The sequence below is a fragment of the Callithrix jacchus genome, chromosome 6 (genome assembly GCF_049354715.1).
Source record: "Callithrix jacchus isolate 240 chromosome 6, calJac240_pri, whole genome shotgun sequence".
Taxonomy (NCBI): Eukaryota; Metazoa; Chordata; class Mammalia; order Primates; family Cebidae; genus Callithrix; species Callithrix jacchus.
Window position 1 is genome coordinate 64,078,947 of NC_133507.1, and position 20,414 is coordinate 64,099,360.

General features: G+C 35.5%; 1 protein-coding gene across 4 annotated transcripts in view; it reads right to left on the reverse strand.

The window, feature by feature from the left end:
• The window catches only part of CSRNP3 (cysteine and serine rich nuclear protein 3), a 218,477-nt gene that overhangs the window by 151,917 nt on the left and 46,146 nt on the right, over nucleotides 1–20,414 (reverse strand). For all 4 annotated transcript variants that reach the window (XM_035306553.3, XM_008998775.4, XM_078327459.1 and 1 more), the window contains one exon: nucleotides 18,856–18,944. The gene's annotated coding sequence lies outside the window, so the exon portion shown is untranslated. The remainder of the gene's footprint in view (nucleotides 1–18,855; nucleotides 18,945–20,414) is intronic.

Genomic DNA, 20,414 nt, shown 5'->3' on the forward strand with positions numbered 1-20,414 from the left:
ATTAATGTTTTAACAAATACTGCTAAACATATTCCAAAAGTATTGTAAAGAATTTACATCTTCACCAATAGTATATAAAATAATCTGTCTTACACACTTTTTGATGTTTTTAAACTCATACAATAACAACTATCTAAAGCAAGTCACAAACTCAGATGACTTCAAAACAAATAGATACCAAAAAACATTCATTAACACAGAGTAAAAAAAAGGGAAGTAGTAGAATCCAGCAAATTTAATTGTAGCAAATATGATGAGGGCCAAAGCAAACACATCTTCAGTTCTCAGGTTCCAGTTTTCAGCCCTGTCTTAATGGAATACACCTAGTTTTGATTTTATAAAGCACAGAATTTTCTTTCCTTGAGCAAGCAATGTAACCGTTAATGAAATGATTAATTTCACCGGATACATCTTATTTTTACCTTATTTTCTTTCTTTACTTTTGCTTCAAAATTTACAGTTATGAGAAGAATTTATTCTCTCCTAGACAGGATTCATTTTATGTTGTATTGATTTTTATCACCACAAATCTTCTATAAGAGATATGTTGAAAACAGTAAAATATATTGTCTTATGTTTTGCCCATTTATAAAAACAGTTTCTTACACTTATCAACTTGCTAGAAAGTCTTCAAACTTAAATAGAAGATTATTTTAATACTCTTACTATTCCCACTTCAGTAATAGAGAAAAAATATGAAAATATACTCCTCGTCTTAAACATAAGCAACATCCTGCTAAGGTTTACATTTAATCTAGCAAAATCACCCTTGAGTAGAAAAAAGAAATGACATTATTTTAGCTTGACAAAAAAAAAAAAAAAAAAAAGACAGAGAGAGAAATTCTTGTGTCCTTTTGATAACAGTGGTTATCTTGTGGTCTGTGAGAAAGGGTGAAGGCCATGGAGAAAATTGGTTCTGCTCTCATTTTTCTAGTCCCACTGCATCAATGAACCACTGGAAGTTTCAACACCGAGAGCACACAATGTGAGCATGGAGCAGCTTGTCTTCTCTTAGCACTTTGTTATGCTCTTTAACCTTATGAGATTGTCAAGTAAAGATGGCTAAGTAAGGGATTCCCATTGCTACAGTGTAAATAGAAGACTGGATTTCAAAGCAGAATAGCTCCTCCATCAATTTGAGATTGGAGGGTGTCACGACAATTAGGAAAGTGAGTTTGGAAATGAGTTGTTATTCTAATTTCACTTTTGTATTTGCAACTATTATTTATGCCATCTTTTTGTCTTTAGTGACTTAAAAATAAAACACCTACACATAAAATGAAGCATAAAACTATAGGCATTTTTCAACACTTGATTTATATTTAACAGAAATGATGAAGCTACCACCTCTAATGGATGTAAAAGAAAGTTATACTATGTTGACAATTGGAAATCAAACCCATGTTGAAGAAAACTCCTTAAATGTTCACATTAACAATATACCATATTATCCCGCTTTGAAAAATCATTTTGGGGAAAATAAGAATTTTAAGAAATTAAGTATTCTAAATTACAGTTCCATACATTAGTTTTTTTTTCTTAATGAGAAATATCTCATACTATACATTTACTTCTTTTGATTTTTAAAGGTAATCATGAGTGATATAAAAATAACTTTGTTTTGGGAAATGTATGCCTCAGAGTGGGAAAAATTTTTCCAAGAATAACACAAATTTTTAGATATTTATTTCGGCTTGATGTTAAAAATCTAAAGAAACAACAAAACTGGAATCAGCTGTGCTTAAAATAAAGATGCACCAGGAAAAGACAGGACTATTATATTTTATAAGAAAAAAATCCAAGAGAGGCTCGTAAATTCATCATATTCATGAAGACTTTTTAAAAAAACTAATTAGGAGAGGAAAAATTCCTTTCCAACTATCTCATGTTATATGTAAATACATACTTTCAACTCTACCCTGAAAACAGCACTGAAATACATACAGCTTGTAAATATTTGATTCATTCGTGTATCCATTCATCCTTACACAAATTATAAAGATGATTTTTCTTTACATTTTTTCTGCACTCCTTGTCTGTAATTGTAAATTACTGGAGTTATAATTTAAAATTGGGAGAGCCATTTGCTATATGATAATCACATTTATTTCATTGGAATTCTCTCTGGTTTAGACTTCTGGCCCCCCCTTTTTTCAGATTAGTAATTGAAACTGATTGACAGAGATCCCAAGGCATATATAAATACTGTATAAATTAGGGCAGCTCATTGCAAAGGGAATTTTAAAAGGACTTTTGTAGTTCTGTGCTTGGAGAATTGAGGTTACCAAACATACTTTACCTTCAAAATTTCATTTGCTTTTAAAAGAACTACTCCCTTTTGTAAATCCTCATAGATCTTCTAGTCTGTGACAATGTTGCATTTTAGCTACATTTGGCAAACTATACAGATACATCTGTTAAAACTTTGCATTCCTCATTTTTAAAAACATTTGCAATCATGAAAGTTCTCTTAGCATCAATTTCTTCTCTATTGCTTTGCATTTCTTTCTCAAATTCTTTCTCTCATACACATTAAGTTTAGTAGGCAAGAGAATTCTCTCTCCTAATCGAAATCTTTAAATACTTCACAAATACCTTTATAAACAGAAATAGGAGTTTGCTAAAATTGTAATTTTGGTTAAATTCAAAAAAGTCCCCTGTGTGCCCAACACTATGCTATATGTTCTGAATAAATCAGACATGTATCTTGTCTTTGAAAAACTTCAGAGCAAGGGTCTTATACCATTTTAAATCATACAGCCCCTCCAGTTTGAAAAAATGTTTCTACATGCACTCCTATGCATGTGTGTACATGTATTTACACATAACATAATGTATCATTATTTAAGTGAATTAATCTGTTTTCAATCTGCCAATAAAGACATAACTGAGACTGGGAATAAAAATAGGTTTAATGGACACACAATTCCATGTGGCTGGGGAGGCCTCACAATCATGGCAGAAGACAAAAGGCACTTCTTACCTGGTGGTGGCAAGACAGAATAAAAGCTTGTGCAGGGAAACTCACATTTTTGAAACCAACAGATCTCATGAGATTTATTCACTATCATGACAACAGGACAGGAAAGACCTGCTGCCATTATACAACTACCTCTCACAGGGACCCTCCCACAACATGGGAGAATTGAATATGAGATTTGGGTGGGGACATGGCCAAACCATGTCATTCAGCCCTTGGCCCCTCCCAAATCTCATGTCCTCACATTTGAAAACCAATTATCCCTTGCCAACAGTCCCCCATAGTCTGAACTCGTTTCAGCATTAACAGCAAAGTCCACAGTCCAAAGTCTCATTTGAGACAAGGCAAGTTCCATTTGCCTATGAGCTTGTGAAATCAAAGGCAAGTTAGTTACTTCTTAGATACAGTGGGGATACAGGCATTGAGTAAATACAGCCATTCCAAATGGAGACATTGGCCAAACCAAAGGAGCTTATAGGGCCCATGCAAGTCTGAAATTCAGTGGGGCAGTCAAATTTTAAAGTTCTAAAATGATCTCCTTTGGCTCCATATGTCACACCCAGGTCATACTGATGAAAGAGGTCGGTTCTCATGACCTTGGGCAGCTCTGACTCTGTGGCTTTCCAGGGTACAGACTCCCTCCTGGCTACTTTTGTGGACTGGTGTTGGGTGTCTGTGGCTTTTCTAGGCAGACAGTGCAAGCTGTTAATGAATCTACCATTCTGGGGTTGGGAGGACAGTGGCCCTCTTCTATCGACTCCACTAGGTAGTGGAGTCCGTGTGGGGCCTCTGACTTCACATTTCCTTTCTACACTGCTCCAGTGGAGGTTCTCCATAAAAATCTCAACCCTGCATCAAACTTCTGCCTGGACATCCAGGCATTTCCATCCATCTTCTGAAATCTGGGTGGAGGTTCCCAAACCTCAGTTCCTGACTTCTGTGCACTGACAGGCTCAATACCATGTGGAAGCTGCCACAGCTTGAGGCTTGCTCCCTCTGAAGCCAATGTCTGAGCTCTACATTGACCCCTTTCAGGCATGGCAGCTGGAATGGCTGAGACACAAGGCACCAAGTCCTTAGTCTGCACACAGCACAGGGACCCTGGGCTTAGCCTATAAAATCAATTTTCTCCTAGGCCTCTGGGCCTGTGATGGGTAGGTTATCAGGAAGGTCTCTGACATGCCCTGGAGACATTATCCCCACTGTTTTGGTGATTAACGCTTGTCTCCTCATTACATATGCAAATTTCTGCAGCTGGCTTAAATTTTTCCTCAAAAAGTGGGATTTCCTTTTCTACTGCATTGTTAGGCTGCAAATTTTCCAAACTTTTATGCTGCATTTCCCATTTAAAACTGAATGCCTTTAAAATCATCCAAGTCATCTCTTGAATAGTTTGCTGCTTAGAAATTTCTTCCACCAGATACCCTAAATCCTCTCTGTCAAGTTCAAAGTTCCACAAATCTCTAGGGCAGGGGGAAAATGCTACTAGCTACTTTGCTAAAACATAACAAGGATCACCTTTGCTCTACTTCCCAGCAAGTTCCTTATGTCCATCTGGGACCTATTCAGCCTGAATTTCATTGTCCATGTCATTAGCAGCATTTTGGTCAAAGCCACTCAACAGGTCTCCATGAAGTTTCAAACCTTCCCACATTTTCCTGTCTTTATCTGAACCCTCCAAACTGTTTCAATCTCTGCCTGTTACCCAGTTCCAAAGTCCCTTCCACACTTTTGGGTATCTTTTCAGCATCACCCCACTCTACTGATACCAATTTACTGTATTGGTCAGTTTTCCCACTGCTGATAAAGACATATCCGAGACTGGGCAATTTACAAAAGAAAGAGGTTCAATGAACCTAAGGTTTCAGATGGCTGGGGGAGCCTCACAATCTTGGTGGAAGGCAAAAAGAAGCAAGTCACATCTTATTTGGATGGTGGTAAGCAAAAAGATAACTTATGCAGAGAAACTCATTTTTAAAAACATCAGATCTTGTGAGACTTATTCACTAACATGAGAAGAGCACAGGAAAGACCCACCTCCATGACTCAATTATGTCCCACTGGGTCCCTCCCATAACACGTTGGAAGTATGGAAACTTAAAGATGAGATTTGGGTGGGGACATAGAGCCAAATTATATCAAGAAGCATAGTATATAAATTGTATCACACAAAACCATAAAAATTAGACATGATAGTACAACATAAATATAAATACTGATATTTTAAAATTTACTTCCAAAAGATCTTCTGGCTCACTCCGTAGGTTACCTGCATTCTGCTTTCAAGTTCACTGGCATAGAGGCAAAGATAGCATGTACGTAGATAATTTCAATAAAGTTGTCATTTATGTGATTAACAGTAAATAGAAGGTGCTAAACTTGAAAAGAGATCAGAAAGGACTGTCTGGAGAAGGGACACTAGAGACAACCCTTTAAGTATAAACAGGAGCTAGTCACACAAAAAAAGAAGAAAGAGAATGAATAGAAGAATATTCCAACCAGTACAAGCAATTTATGTAAAAGCAAAAAGGTGTGAAGACAAGAGGGTGTTTATAAAGGAATTCAGGACTAATGAAATGTAGAATCAGAGATGGAGCAATGATGCTGAAAAAGAATGGGGAAGGCAGATAATTTTTAAAAACAGCTTTGATCTTATCAATGTATGGAAAATCTTTGAAGAACTATATGAGGTTGAATGAAGGTCATGATCAGCTATTGGTTTTGGATTAGCCTCTAAGCAGTTGTATTGGGAATGGATTTGAAGGTATGCAAGCAGCACCAGGAAGACTCATTGGTAGCCTCACCCTATATCCAGCTGAGAGATGAAGAATAACAGAATTAATGTGGTGACAGTGAAGCTGGAGGGGGTGAGTAGTAACATGACGAAAGAAACCAGTAGAATTTGGTAGTGATTTTCCGGAAGTGACTGGTAAGTAAGAGGGAATAATCTCAGTTACTTTGTAGTTTTCTAATTTAGATTACCGGCAACTTTTAACTGAGATGGTGAATACAGTACGGTGGCAGAAGAAGATTTAATGTTTTGGGGAACTTCCATACAGTTCTTCATAATGGCTGTGCTAATTTACATTCACACCAATAGTGTAAAAGTGTTCCCACTTCTCCACAACCTCACCAATACTTATCTTTTTTTTTTACATTAGCCATTCTGACTGGTTTAAGGTAATATCTCATCGTGATTTTAGTTTGCATTTCTGGGTTTTTTTTTTGCACTTTTAAAATGATTAATAATGTTGAATACCTTTTCATGTGCTTATTGGCCATTTTTAGGTTTTCTTTGAAAATTGTTTATTTAGGATAAAAACTCTCAATGAATTAGGTATAGAAAGAATGTACGCAATACGCAATACACATACAATGTACACAACACAATACAGGCCATATATAAAAATCCTGCAGCTAACATCAGACCTAATGATAAAAAGTTGAAAACTTGTTCTCTAAGATCAGGAACAAGACAAAGATTCCCATTCATGCCACTTTATTCAAATAGTACTGATGGTTTTTGCCAGAACAATTAGGCAAGATAAGAAATAAAAGGCATCTAAATAGAAAAAGAAGTAGTGAAATTGTTGCTATTTGCTGATGACATAGAAAACTCTAAAGACTCCACCAAAAAACTATTAAAACTGATAAACAAATACAGTAAAGTTATAGAATAAAAAATCAACACTCAAAAATCAGTAGCATTCTTGTAGATAATTCAAAAAAGAAATCAAGAAAACAATCTCAATTCTAATAGTGCCAAAAAAATACTTAGAATAAACTAACCGAGGAGACAAAAGATCTGTGCACTGAAAACTATAAAACATTGAGAAAAAAAATTGAAGACACAAATAAATGAGAATATATATATCTTATGTTCAACTTTTCTAGAAGAGTATAGATTGGAAGAATAAATATTATTTAAAAATTCCATACTACCCAAAGAGATCTACAGATTTAATGCAATTCCTTGTATTGGAATAAAAATTCTAATGCCACTTTTCACAGATATAGGAAAAAAAAATTCTAAAATTCATATGAAACCACACACACACAAAAACAAATAGCCAAGCCAGTCCTGAACAAAAAGAACAAAGCTGGAGACATCACACTACGGTTAACAGCGTCCTTGGGGTGTCACTTTTCTGGCTGGAAACCTCTGTGGCCAGTGGTGGCTTTGCCTGAGTTTTGCTTAAGCCCACTGGGCTCATTCCACCCAGTCAACCTGGCAGGCTGCACTCAGCTCATACTAACAACCTGGATCCCATGCCCACTAAGAGTGAGTCAGACATGGAGCAGCAAGGGCTGTGTGAACAAGCCTGGGGTCTGGCCACCGTGTCGTCAGACACTGGCTGCTGCAACAGGGGGTTAGCTCCAGGTGCTGGTGGGATTGGCAACCTGGCCTTAAGCCTTGAGGCCTTCCTGGCCTAGAGATGGGGCCTCACTGGGGACCCACCCTCTTCTACCCAGAAACCTGTCTACTTCCTGCGGCTGTTCATGGTGCCCAGGCTGTAGGTGCCAATGGATACCTGCAAGGTCAGTGCCAAGCTATACTCAGCCTCTCATCAATTTCCCTCCTCTGCTTGTCAGTGCCCAAAGTCTGCAAAGAGCTGAGACAGCAGAGGGCTGGTGTGTCGGCACTGCCCCAAGCATATGCACACCTGGACTAGCTACGACAGCACCTGGGCTCCATCCCAACTTTGCTCCAAGATTGGAGTGGGCACGGACAGCAGGGAGAAGCCAAGTAGTGCAAGCAGGAACTTCTGAGCCTGTGAGGGGGGGCGGGGAGGGGTCTTCCCTGGGGTTCCCAGGAGTGCAGGATCTACCACCATGGTTTGGGCAGCTGCACCTGCGTTCATGATGTGGGAATAAAGGCTTCTGTTTGCTCCATTAAGCAGGAGGCCTGGGTCCAGAGCCAAGACGGGCAGCTGCAACTGCACCCAGGTGGGCAGGTCTCCTGCCTGTTCTGGCCCCAAGAGCACAGGGATGCCCAGATCTGCAGTTGTGACTTGGGTGGCTGCAGTGGCTCCTGGGGAGCTCCTGTCCCAACTTGAAAGGAAGGGGGCTGCACTTGTCTCCTTTCCTGCCTGACCCATGGAGCATGCAGGCCCAGCTGCACATCCCTGCTGCAGCCGGCATGATGGCAGCGGCCACTTCAGACAACCTGCTGCTGCCATCATCACTACCTGACTTCCAAGTATGTTACAAAGAAATAATAGTAAAAACAGTAAGGTACTGGCATAAACATAAAAAAAAATGACCAATGAAACAAGATAGAAACCAGAAATAAGCTAAAAAATAATCCATAGTCAATTAATATTTCACAAAGCTGCCAAGAACACACAATGGAGAATAGACAGTCTCTTCAATAAAGGGTGTTGAGAAAACTGGATATCCACATGAAGAAAGATAAAACGACTTTTATCCCTTTATCTCATATTAGTTACAAAAATAAACTCAAAGTGGATTAAATACTTAAACCTAAGCTCTGAAACAGTAACTGTACTAGAAGAAAGCACAGGAAAATGTCATGTAGGAAAACACTAAATGACATTGGTCTGGGCAATGATTTTTTTTTAATTTGATTCTAAAAGATCAAGCAACAAAAGCAAAAGTACACAAAGGGAATTGTATCAAACTAACAAGTTTTGCACAGCAAAGAAAGAGATTAATATGGTGAAGAAATTATCTGTAAATTAGGAGAAAATATCTGCAATCAAAACATCTTATAGGGAGTTAATATCAAAATATGTAAGGAACTCAAAAAACTCAATAGCAAGAAACAGATAACCTGATTAAAAGAGAGGCAAAGGACTTAACATTTCTATCAACAGTATATAACCGTGAAACAAATATGTAATAAAAAAAGTTTTGTAATTTGATAGACATAATATTATATACTTTTATTTCCATTTTCTTTGACTACTGTTGAGGATAAACAGTTTTTTATTGTTTATTCCTCCTTCTCTCCCTCAATTCGCTCTCTCTTTCTCCTCCTTCCCTTTCTTTCTCTCTCTCTCCTCTCTTTCTTTCTTTCTATTGCCCTTTCATTTATTTTAGCCCATTTTTTTCACTGGGGTCTTGTTAATTTTCTCATTAATTTGTGGATGCCCTTAAATAATAAGGCTACTCAAGTTCCATGGTCATCTATGAAATAACCATGCTTTAAGTAGTTGCCGATTTATCTCTTTATGTAGTTTACAATTGTCCATCACTTCATATTCTATACTTTAAATTACCTATTTTTAAAAGTAATAGTTAGATGTGTCTTCAGGAAATCTGGAGCCTACTGAAAAATACCAAGAAGGCAATAAATGGAATCTATATCCAACCACCTAGACATACCACTTTTATTTTATGCATGTGTGTGTGACATTTATATGTGTGTATATAGTTATTCTTTCTTACATGCACATACATCATTTAAGAGTATAAATAAAATCATACTTTAAATGCTGATTTCATGAACTTCTTTTTCACTTATGTTTATATTTCAGAGAGCTCCCCAATAATAAAATATGCTGTGAAAACGCCTTTATTTAATACCTCAGAAAATTTACTTTGCATATTTAATAATTTATTTAATGACTTCCTCATTTTTTAACAGGCCAATGTTTCCCATTTTATTACTTTAAATATTATCTCAATAAACATCTTTATACACATTGCTTTGTGTTTATAATTATTGCTGTAATTTCTTTTTATATTTGGAATTCCTAAGTCAGAGAGTGTGTAGACTTTAAGATTTTAAGATACATAATAACAAATAGTCTTCTAGAAAAGTTGAACCAAATTCCTGGCCCATCGCTGTATGGTGCATTTCTCCACATCCTTATCAGTGTTGAAAGCATTTATGATGGCCTACATTGAGTGTTTACAATGTGCCAGAGTCTATGTCTACGTTATTGATGAAGTATCTGAACATTTCTAAAGTCTCAGCAGTTTGCCTAAATCCTCACAGATAATTAGACAATAGGGTATACTCAAAGTTCAAAAAGACCTTAACAACGATGCTCTGTCAATACGCTATATTGTTTCCCAAAGCTTTATATGTTCAGATGACCACTATAAAGCAAATGTTTTTGATTTGTAATTGTATTGAGTCTTTTAATTTTTAAGTTTAGAAGTCATCAGAACTTTTTTCTGTGGAAAGCTCTCACAAGTCCTTGCCAATTATCCTAATTAGATACATATTTCTTTTTAATGCTAACTAATAATTCTTTATATTTTAATAATATTGGCCATTTGTATCATATATGCAGTGAATATTCTTTTAAGTGTTTTATTTTGGAAATAGAATTCAGAGGATTTTCTAAGGTGCATAAATGAATTTTCCAATCAAAATTTCAGCGGGTTTTTTGTAGATATCAACAAGCTGACTCTGAAATTCACAGTGTAATGCAAAGGAATTAGAATACCAAAGCAATTTTGTAAAAGAAGAGGACTCACACTACCTGATTTCGAGACTTACTATAAAGCTACTGTAATAAAGACAGCGTTATAATAGGAAAAGTACAAATACATACATCAATCAGACACAATAGAGAGACCAGAAATATACCTGCACAAATGTGATTGATTTTCTGACAAAAATGCAAAGTCAATTTAGGGTATAAAGAATAGTTTGTTTAAAAAAGGTGATGAAACAATCAGATGTCTGTAAGTACATAAGTAAAATAGTGAACTTCAATCTCTTACATTACACAAAAATTAACTCCAAATAGATCATACGGCTAAATACAAAACATAAAATCATAGCACATTTAGAAGAAAACATAGTTGAAAATCATTGTGACCTTGGTTAAAGCAAAGATCTCTTAGATATAACATCAGGCCGGGGGAGGTGGCTCATGCTTGTAATCCAGCACTTTGGGAGGCTAAGGAGGGCAGGTCACTTGAGATTAGGAGTTCAAGACCAGCCTGGCAGACATGGTGAAATCCCATCTCTTCTAAAAATACAAAAATTACCTAGGCATGGTGTTACATGCCTGTAGTCCCAACTTCTCGGGAGGCTGAGGCAGAATAATTGCTTAACCCAGGAGGTGGAGGTTGCAGTGAGCCAAGAGCCAAGATTATGCCACTGCCCTTCAGCCTGGGGGACAGAGCAAGATTCTGTCCCTGCCAAAAAAAGAAAAAGGATATAACATCAAAATCATAATCCACAGGAGAAAAAATTTGAAAACCATGACTTTATCAAATTTTAAAACTCTAAGAACATGGTCAAGAAAACGAAAAAGCATGCCACAGACAGAAAGAAAATGTTTGCAAATCACATATTTCCTATAGGATTTTTATGAAGAATATTTATAGAGAACTCTCAAAACTCAAAAATAGAAAACAACTTAGTATAATTTGGGCAAAGTATTTGAACAAACACTTCACAAAAGAGAGCAAACAATGGTGAATAAGCAGAAGAAAACATATTCAATGTTATTATTCATTAAGAATATGCAAATTAGGGCCAGGCGCTGTGGCTCAAGCCTGTAATCCCAGCACTTTGGGAGGCCCAGATGGGTGGATCACGAGGTTGAGAGATCGAGACCATCCTGGTCAACATGGTGAAATCCCGTCTCTACTAAAAATACAAAAAATTAGCTGGGCATGGTGGTGCGTGCCTGTAATCCCAGCTACTTGGGAGGCTGAGGCAGGAGAATTGCCTGAACCCAGGAGGTGGAGGTTGCGGTGAGCCGAGATTGCGCCATTGCACTCCAGCCTGGGTAACAAGAGCGAAACTCCGTCTCAAAAAAAAAAAAAAAAAAAATATGCAATTAAAACCAGAGTGATAATTAGAATGGTTAAAATAACATAAACAAAATAAAAACTGATAATACCAACTGCTGGTGAAGATATGGAGCAATGGGAATGTTCATCCATTGCTGGTGGGAATTTAGGATGGTATATCATTTTGGGAGATAATTTTGCAGTCTGAGAAAGCTAAACATACACTTATCATGTGATACCCAATCCCACTAGGGTATTTGCCCATGATAAATAAAAATTTCAGTTCTCACAGAAATTTCTACATGGATATTTATAGCGGCTTTATGCAAACCATCACAAGCTAAATGACCTAAGTATCTTTTAGTGGATGGATGAATAAACAAATTATGGCACATTCATACAAATAAATACTACTTAGCAATACTAGAGAAAAAATTATTATGACATGCAAGAGCATGAATGAATTTCAATGCATTATGAAAGAGGTCAGATGGTAAAGATTGCATTCTCTGTATTCCATTAAAAACATTCTAGAAAAGGCAAAACTAGAATGACCTAGAATAGATTATCTGCCGGGGATGATGGTAGAAATAAGTTGACAAGGGGAAGTACAGGGAACAGTAATGGAACTGTTCTGTGCTTTGATTGTTGTGAAAGTTACATGACTCTGTACAATTGTCAAAACTCACAAAATTGTAAACCAAGAAGTGTACATTTTACTGTTTATAAATTTAAAAATGAATAAATGATTTTGCTTTCTTGCATTGCTTAGATTTTTTTCTTGGCCAAAGTCACATAAATACCTATAAGCTATTGAATTTATTCAATATTCAATAATATTTTTAAACAGTATTTTGAATCATTATTTAAATTTTACTTTAATATTGTGTAACACACAGATCACATCTTATTTTTCCCCAAGCAAAGAATTGTTCTAGTACTATCTACTCAATAAGCCATAGTTCTTCGCTCCTTCCCCTATTTGAATTGTCTCTTTTATCAGACACTAACTAATTATGTGCACCTCAGTTTGTTAATAGACTTTTTTTTGAGAGCTTCTTCGTGGACTTATGATTATTTTAGCAGTGCATTTTATGATTGCATGTATACAGTGTCTGGCTTTGGACTCTATTCCATTTTGTTGCTCTGATGTTTGCTTTTCTGTGTGTCCTTGTTAGGCATTGATACCCTGTAGACTTTTAGCTTAACTTGTAATTCTGTAGCTTAGCTGAAGAAAAGGGTTGGAGGCATTGACCTCTATGTCAGTAACAAAGTCATAATAGCAGCTTTGCTTGATTAGGAAGAACAGGACAGACAGAAGCGCAATAGACTGAAGATGGATCTCCAGGGAGCCCCGCCATTTGAATAGGAATAAAGTATTGATAACTCTTTTGTGGGCATGTCATTTGACCTCTATAGTATTTACTGTTTTCAATGAGCCATCTTCATTCATTTATATTACCTGTAGCCACCTATTAGGGTTTGAGTTTGTGACTTGTGACTCTGATGGAAGAACAGAGACAGAAGAGACAGTGAAAGGGGCCTTTACAAAAAAGATCCACAAGATGTGAGGGAAACCAAGAAGGAGCGGTATAACAATAGCCTAGGGAGGGAACACAAAGAAAAATTTAGTTAACAGAGTCAAATACCCCTGAGAAAGCCAGTCAAGATAAGGGCTGTGGGTCATCTGTGCCTTTAGAATGAGCATGCTCTGTTAAATGGGGTTAGAAATCAGATTGCACTGTGCTGAGGAGTGACTGAATCTTAGAAACTGGAGATAATGAACGTAGGTTACTGCTTGGAGAGCTTGAATGGGTTGGAGAGGATAGAAAGCCTCTCCAACTGGTGGTGAAGAATGAGTTTGGTTTGTTTTTGTTTGTCAGTTTGCTTTTTTGGACAGGAGTGTGAAGAACATGAATGGCTGAAGGCAAAGGGCCAGCAAGCAAGAAAAAGTTGGAGATAAAGGACAAAAAAGAGATAATTAATGGCAAAAGGTCTTAGCCTCAGTTACAGGAAGTAAAATCAAACATAGGCTTTGCCTTGAAGGAGTCCTGAGGCTTCTTAGAGAATCGAGGACAGAAAGGATGTTTATAGACCTAGTCAATTCGATGCTGGAGGAAATTGCAAAGATTCACAAGTGGTTTCCACACAATGACCTCAATTTTCTTGTTAAAATAGCTGGTGCACTAAGAGTGAAAGGGAGAGATTGTGTGGCTTGAGTGGGGTAATGAACTTTTGAAATAGTGGCTGACCACAATCAGAATGAAAAGATTAGTGAATACTATTGAGAGACTACCTCAGATTAGAACACCATAAATCTGCAGAGTGGTATAATTGCTCCCGTAGCACTCATGAATGTGAGTACAAGAAAGGATTCTCTATAGCTTGGGTTCACGGTTGCATGTACTGTGTAAGAAAGGAGTTGCTGGAGAGCTGTGGGTAGCAAGCTGTTGGTGTCCAAGCAAACTGCCAAGCACAACTAGGATACATGGAAAGATTAAAGGCACTAAAAGACTAATTTTATTCTAAGCAAAAGAAGTGAAAGGAAAAGAGTTTATTGCATTTGTATCCTAACTTCACCCCACTGGTTACATTAGTGAATGCTATTGAGGGGCTAGCTCAGTCCCAATGTAATCACCCCAAGGATTACATTAGAGGTAAAGTTAGGTTACACATGTAATAAACTCTTTTTCTTTTACTTCATCTTTTTTTTTTTTACCTTATTTCTTCTTTACCATTGTTTTCCCACTTACTTTACATTGTCTTATTATTTTGTAAAACATGTTTTAGATACAAGGCCAGGTATAAGCAAATAAAATGAAACTAAAAACATACACATGATCAAATAGAGGTGAGTGTTACTTAAGCAAGGGAAACTGGTATTTAAAGTGTATTTGTTGAGGTTTTTTTTCTTTTTTTTGAGATAAGGTCTCACTCTGTCACCCTGGCTGGAGGGCTATAGCACAGTGGCATGATTTCAGCTCACTGCAACCTCCACCTCCCAAATTCAAGCGATTCTCATGCATCAGCCACCTGAGTCACTGAGACTACAGACACACATCAGTACTCCAAGCTAATTTTTTGTATTTTTTTGTAGAGATGGAGTTTTGCCATGTTTCCCAGGCTGGTTTCAAACTCCTGGACTCAAGTGATTCACCCCCTCCACCTCCCAAAGTGCTGGGATTACAGGCATGAGCCACCATGCCTGGCCTTGCTGAGCTATTTTAACTGAAGTGCTGGAGGTGCTCAGGAGGCTTTGTGGTTGATATAGTACAGTGGATGGAAGTTTATGGAGATCATAGAGGTTAGGGTTGGCTCGAGCTTCTCAATCTGGGCTAATTTTTCCCCGAGAGGACATTGGTCAATGTCTGAAGACATTTTTATCATAACTGAAGATGAAGTGCCAACAGCATTTGGTTCCAGAAATGCTGCTAAACACCCTACAGTGCAAAGCAAAGCCCTCCCCACTCACCAATAAAGAATTATCTGGATCCGAATGTCAGTAGTGCTGAAGTTAAGAAACCCTGGATTAGATAAATTATTTGCAAGAATTATAGATGAATAAGAATGTTAGGAAATTATCTGGAGAACTTGAAGACAGGGTCAGAGAAGAAAGAACCACCTGGAGCATGTGCATGCCAAGTAATGTGAGATTCATGTGGGTATTAGTTTGTGACAGAATGGAAGAATCATTAATTGGAAAAATCCATGAGGAACTGGATTTGTGGTACAGAGTTGCAAATGATTACTGGGTTAGCAATTTTGTAAAACAAATGAAGGGAGCATGAAAGCAAGGGAATGTAAAGAAAGAATATGCTGTTTTCTACTTGCTTTTGAAAAGTCAAGTTTCAGTTATCCTCAACTAGAGTTTCTAGTTCCTTCCATTGAAGTTTCCAGATGAATACAACAAAGGTCAATATTGGTTTGGAAAGAATCTATCCCTAAGAGAAAAACGTTGCATGTGAAGTCTTTGTTTCCCTCATAACCTTCACCAGCTCTCTCTCTCTCTCATTCTTTCTTTCTCTTCTCTCTCTCTCTCTCTGTCTCTCTCTCTCTCTCTCTCTCTCTCTCTCTCTCTCTCTCTCTCTCTCCTCTTTCTCTCTTTTTTGGCTTTCCTGTAACAAACAACACAAGCTGCCTCTTTGTGGTTAACCTTACAGAGCTAACCATCAATTCTTTCCACAATACAGCATGTAATAAACACTCTTTGCTTTGTTTAATTAAGAAAGAGCTTCCTCCAGCCTGAGAAACAAGTAAGACTTTGTCTCTACAAAAAAAATTAGAAAAACAAAAAATTACCCAGTATGGTAGTGCAGCCTATAGTCTCAGCTACTTGAGAGGCTGAAAAGTATCACTTGAGCCCTGGAGGCTGAGTGAGCTGAGATTCTGCTACTATGCTCCAGCCTGGGCAACAGAGAGTGACCTTGTCTCACAGAAAAGAAGATAGATAAACAGAGAGATAGATAGATAGACCCTTTAAACAATTCTGAGCTTTACTTTGTATTTCTTTTAATAATCTAATATTGGACACATTTCCTTTAGATGATATACTGCTTACTTACAATATCTGTCTTTTGGAAGACTGAAAAATTTGCAATATGTGGTAGATTTTGAAATCTCTTAATTCAAATTTTGTTTTGTTTATTTGCATGACCAGATATTTACTTTACATTGACTTATCCTCAATGAAAACAAAATGACTCAACTACTTTTTCGGCATACAAAATTGGCTAAATCTCTCAGTTCCAACCAGTAAAGTCAAGGCTGAATGACTTTTAATTCATCACTTTATATGATGAATTCTAAACTATAAATGAATTTCAAGAAAACAGGTAGGAGTATTTGGGCCTTCAAAATTTTCAGACTCCTGTGCTCAGAACCAAATATTGAATGAAAATATTCCATCCAGATTACTATAAAAAATCCTGATCACTCATTTGTTAATGATTGCACAAAATTGATTTGATTTCCAAGTCTATATATTTTCTAATAAAAATGCACATAGACCTATGTTCTTTAATACTACATCACTTCATATACTTGTAGTAAATATATCATAATTTCTAAAAAGTAACATTTTTTCTTTCTGGTTGAACTGAAACTGATTTTACATCCATTTACAACATGTATCTTAATTAATAATGATTTAGAAAACTTACTATCAGGTGTTGTATTTCATCACCTTTGTTTTTAGTTGGTATTATGTGAACAAAAGTGACATCCATCTCTTTTGTGTAAATTACGTAGTGCAAAGTTACTAGGTTTACTTTAAAATTCTACCTCAGCTTATACTCTCTATTCCCTTTCTTTTTCCTTTTTCTCTGTGGTACTTACAACCATCAAACATAATACATAATTAATTTTGTTTTTTTTTATTACCTATTTCCATCCACTAGAATGTAATTTCCACTCAGGCAAGAATATTTTATTCACTGCTGTCACTCCCTGGCTATCCCCCCATACCCCTATGCACATAGTAGGCACTTGACAGGTATTTGTTGTATGATTATGGTTGGTTATATAAATTAATTTAGCTACTTCTCTAATGACACAGTGAAGCAAGGGATATCTTCACTGGTTTTTCAAAAAAGAAGTCTACTATTTTAAATTACTTTACTTGTATTAGTTTCTCAAGACACTACCCTTTTAAAAAGCTTTTCTTGAGAAGCAGAGGGCTGTACAATTTCATTTCAAGCTGAGTCTGCACTCCCACCCATTCAAATCCCTGTACTCACCTAGCTGCTATTTGCATATGATCCCTCACAGACTTATAGCATTCAATCCCTTTCAAATCTACATGTCTTTCTAGGTTATTGGGGAAACGATTTAATTCTCTGGTGAGCTTAATAAAGAAATCCAATGTACTTCAATTTAAAAAAATTTGTCAATGCCACCTTTGTTCTTTTTATAGGTGATTGCATAGTATTTTCTATAACATTAAATTTGCAGTTGTGGCAAGAGACTTTTCTTTCCTAGAATCCCATATTTCTTACTTGTGCTGTACTTGAAGAGCTACTTTAATAAAAAAATCAGTTGGGTGTGGGTTGTAATGGAGCAACATTCTCACTGGTATAAACTCTCAATATTCTAGGCTAATAAAAGCTTTAATCTGAAAATACAAATAATCCCCATTTAGCTTTAGAATTAATTACTTACACTTTTAAAATCCAGCTTGTCTTTTTAATTATGCGTTGCTTGAGTTAATAGTAAAATTAATTCTTGTGTAACATATTGGTTGGGAAATATTTGAGAATAGGGACAGTATCTTATTCATTTTGCAAGAACCATAGTGTTTAGCCCATTGCTTTGCATATGGTAAGTTCTAAATAAATGACTATACTCTTGGAAGAATGAGAAAAAGATACAGATATTTAAGACATGCATGCCCAAGACAATCCAAATGAAAGATAACTATTGCTTTCATTTAAAATTACACATATTTGTTCTTGGGCTCCACAATAGAAACACGTCAAAAATCATGTACTTTTTCAAGGCATTCCATTATACTAAACCACTTTAACCTACATTTATACCTTTTAAGTAAATATTGTGAATTAATTTGTTATTACAATAAGCTGCTTAATAATTAGTAGGCACATTCTTCTTTAACAGTTATATGATCCTAAACAACTTAGAAAAGATTCCCCATATCCTCCTGTTCCTTCATATTAATTGCCATTTTATTGAAGCCACGTTTTCCAATCATAGCATTATTTATTTGGCTGTAGTTAAAGAAAGTCAGGGAATGGAATTCAAGTAATTTCTGAAGATTCCTGATTAGCTATCCTTCTAAACTATGTGCATAGTGCAGCCAAAAATACAAAAGAAATGAAAAATTTACTAAATAGGTTTATATTTAACAATCAGAAAGAAAAATTCATAGAAATGTCAAATACTTATATTTATGCTAATAGTACTACCCTTAAAAAATGAAACAAATTACAATAATCAGTAGTTCTCTATTAAGACAGTTTTGTACTGTCCCTGATGAAAATACCTTAATTTTTTAATCTTAAGAAGACTTTGTTTAAAACATGTATTTTAAGTAAGACAGTTTTTTCTTATTGTCTAATTACACATCAACAACTTGAAACAGATGCACAGATAAAAATCTGTAAAAGCATGTTAATAATAATGTATAAACTGCTGACCTTGAGATCTCAGGAACTCTGGTATTTTCCTGAAGATTCTATGCCTCTGAAGGCATATTTTCAGTCTGTTGATATTTCCTCATTTTTTCCTTAAAAAAGAAAATTCATTTCAGTATGTTACATAATGTTATGTTTTCAAAGAGTAAACTTACTGTAAAGGTGCCAATATCATGATTACATAGGAGAAAATCAATAGAAATCTTAAACTATAAGTAAGGCATTAAATATAGAACTGAATAATCATATTGAATATAATTTAGCAAAGAAGGAATATTCTTCTTATAATAAGGTTCATAGTTTAACTCATTTATTTATCTGGTTTTCAATTAACAAATATCATTTGGGACAATAAGTTAAAGATAAATCCATTTTATTAACCAGCATTATACTAGACTTAAGCAACTTTCTAGGCTTTAGGAGATTCATATCTTAAAAACACACAAAAATCCAGGGAAATCAATCAAAATGTTTTAGCTTTTGATAGTCAAAAATCACAGTGAATATTTGTTACAGTTCTTGATTTGTTTGATTTGTTTAAAGGAAACTATTTATAAAAGTAACTCAACTATTTATGTATTCATATTTTAAGATAACTTAGGCTTTAAAAAAATATACAAAATATTTTTTTAAATAGACGTATTTTAACAAAAATGTTGTTCTTTAAAATTACAGGGCCATAATTAGAAGTGATTAGTGCAACAATTTAGAGAGATAATAAAATCCCGGCAGTTATATACTATTTACCCAGACTAAAATGTATATAATCACATTTTCTAAACCACTACTGAATTTCCACTCTCACATGTTAAGATGATATTACCAAGTCCATATAAAAATGTAAAAATTTTCTTTAAAAATGAGGTAGAGAGCTTGTTCATTTATTATGTTTCCATAGTAGGCAGAACAGAGCTATCATTGATCAGAACCAATGACAATAGCTAGTGCAGAAATTCTACAAATATGTTACTTGAGTGAACAAATACCCTATGCAAGCAACTTATGCTGCTGTAATTTAAGCAAATGAAATATCACAATCTTTAAGAAAAAAATTATCTCAGGCAAATTGTGCCTCCAGGAGTCTCTTTTTTCCTTTAAATTTTATCAATATCTACATAGATATGCTGGGATAGAGATTTGGAATAAACTGAATTGTATGTGATACAACAATAGCACAGAAATATTACATTGTGATTGGAATTACAGAGCTAATAAAAATTACTGAGTCAGTTTGGTTCTGAGTAACCCCAGATTTGGTAGATGAACTTAAGGAAACTCCAAAAAAATTATTCAAAATTTAATTTTATTATTTTTAATAATTTTTAGATTTTTAAAAAATTGACAGATAACATTGTATGTTTTTATCACCTACAACATGTTTTGAAGTATATACTTTATATAATAGTTAATTCTAGCTAATTGATAAATATACTACCTCATATATTTATCATTTTTGTGGCAAGAGCATGAAGCAACCTCTCTGTTTACCTTTTTCAAAAATACAATATATCATCATTAACTATAGTCACCTTGCTGTACAATATTAGGTATAATTTTAAATA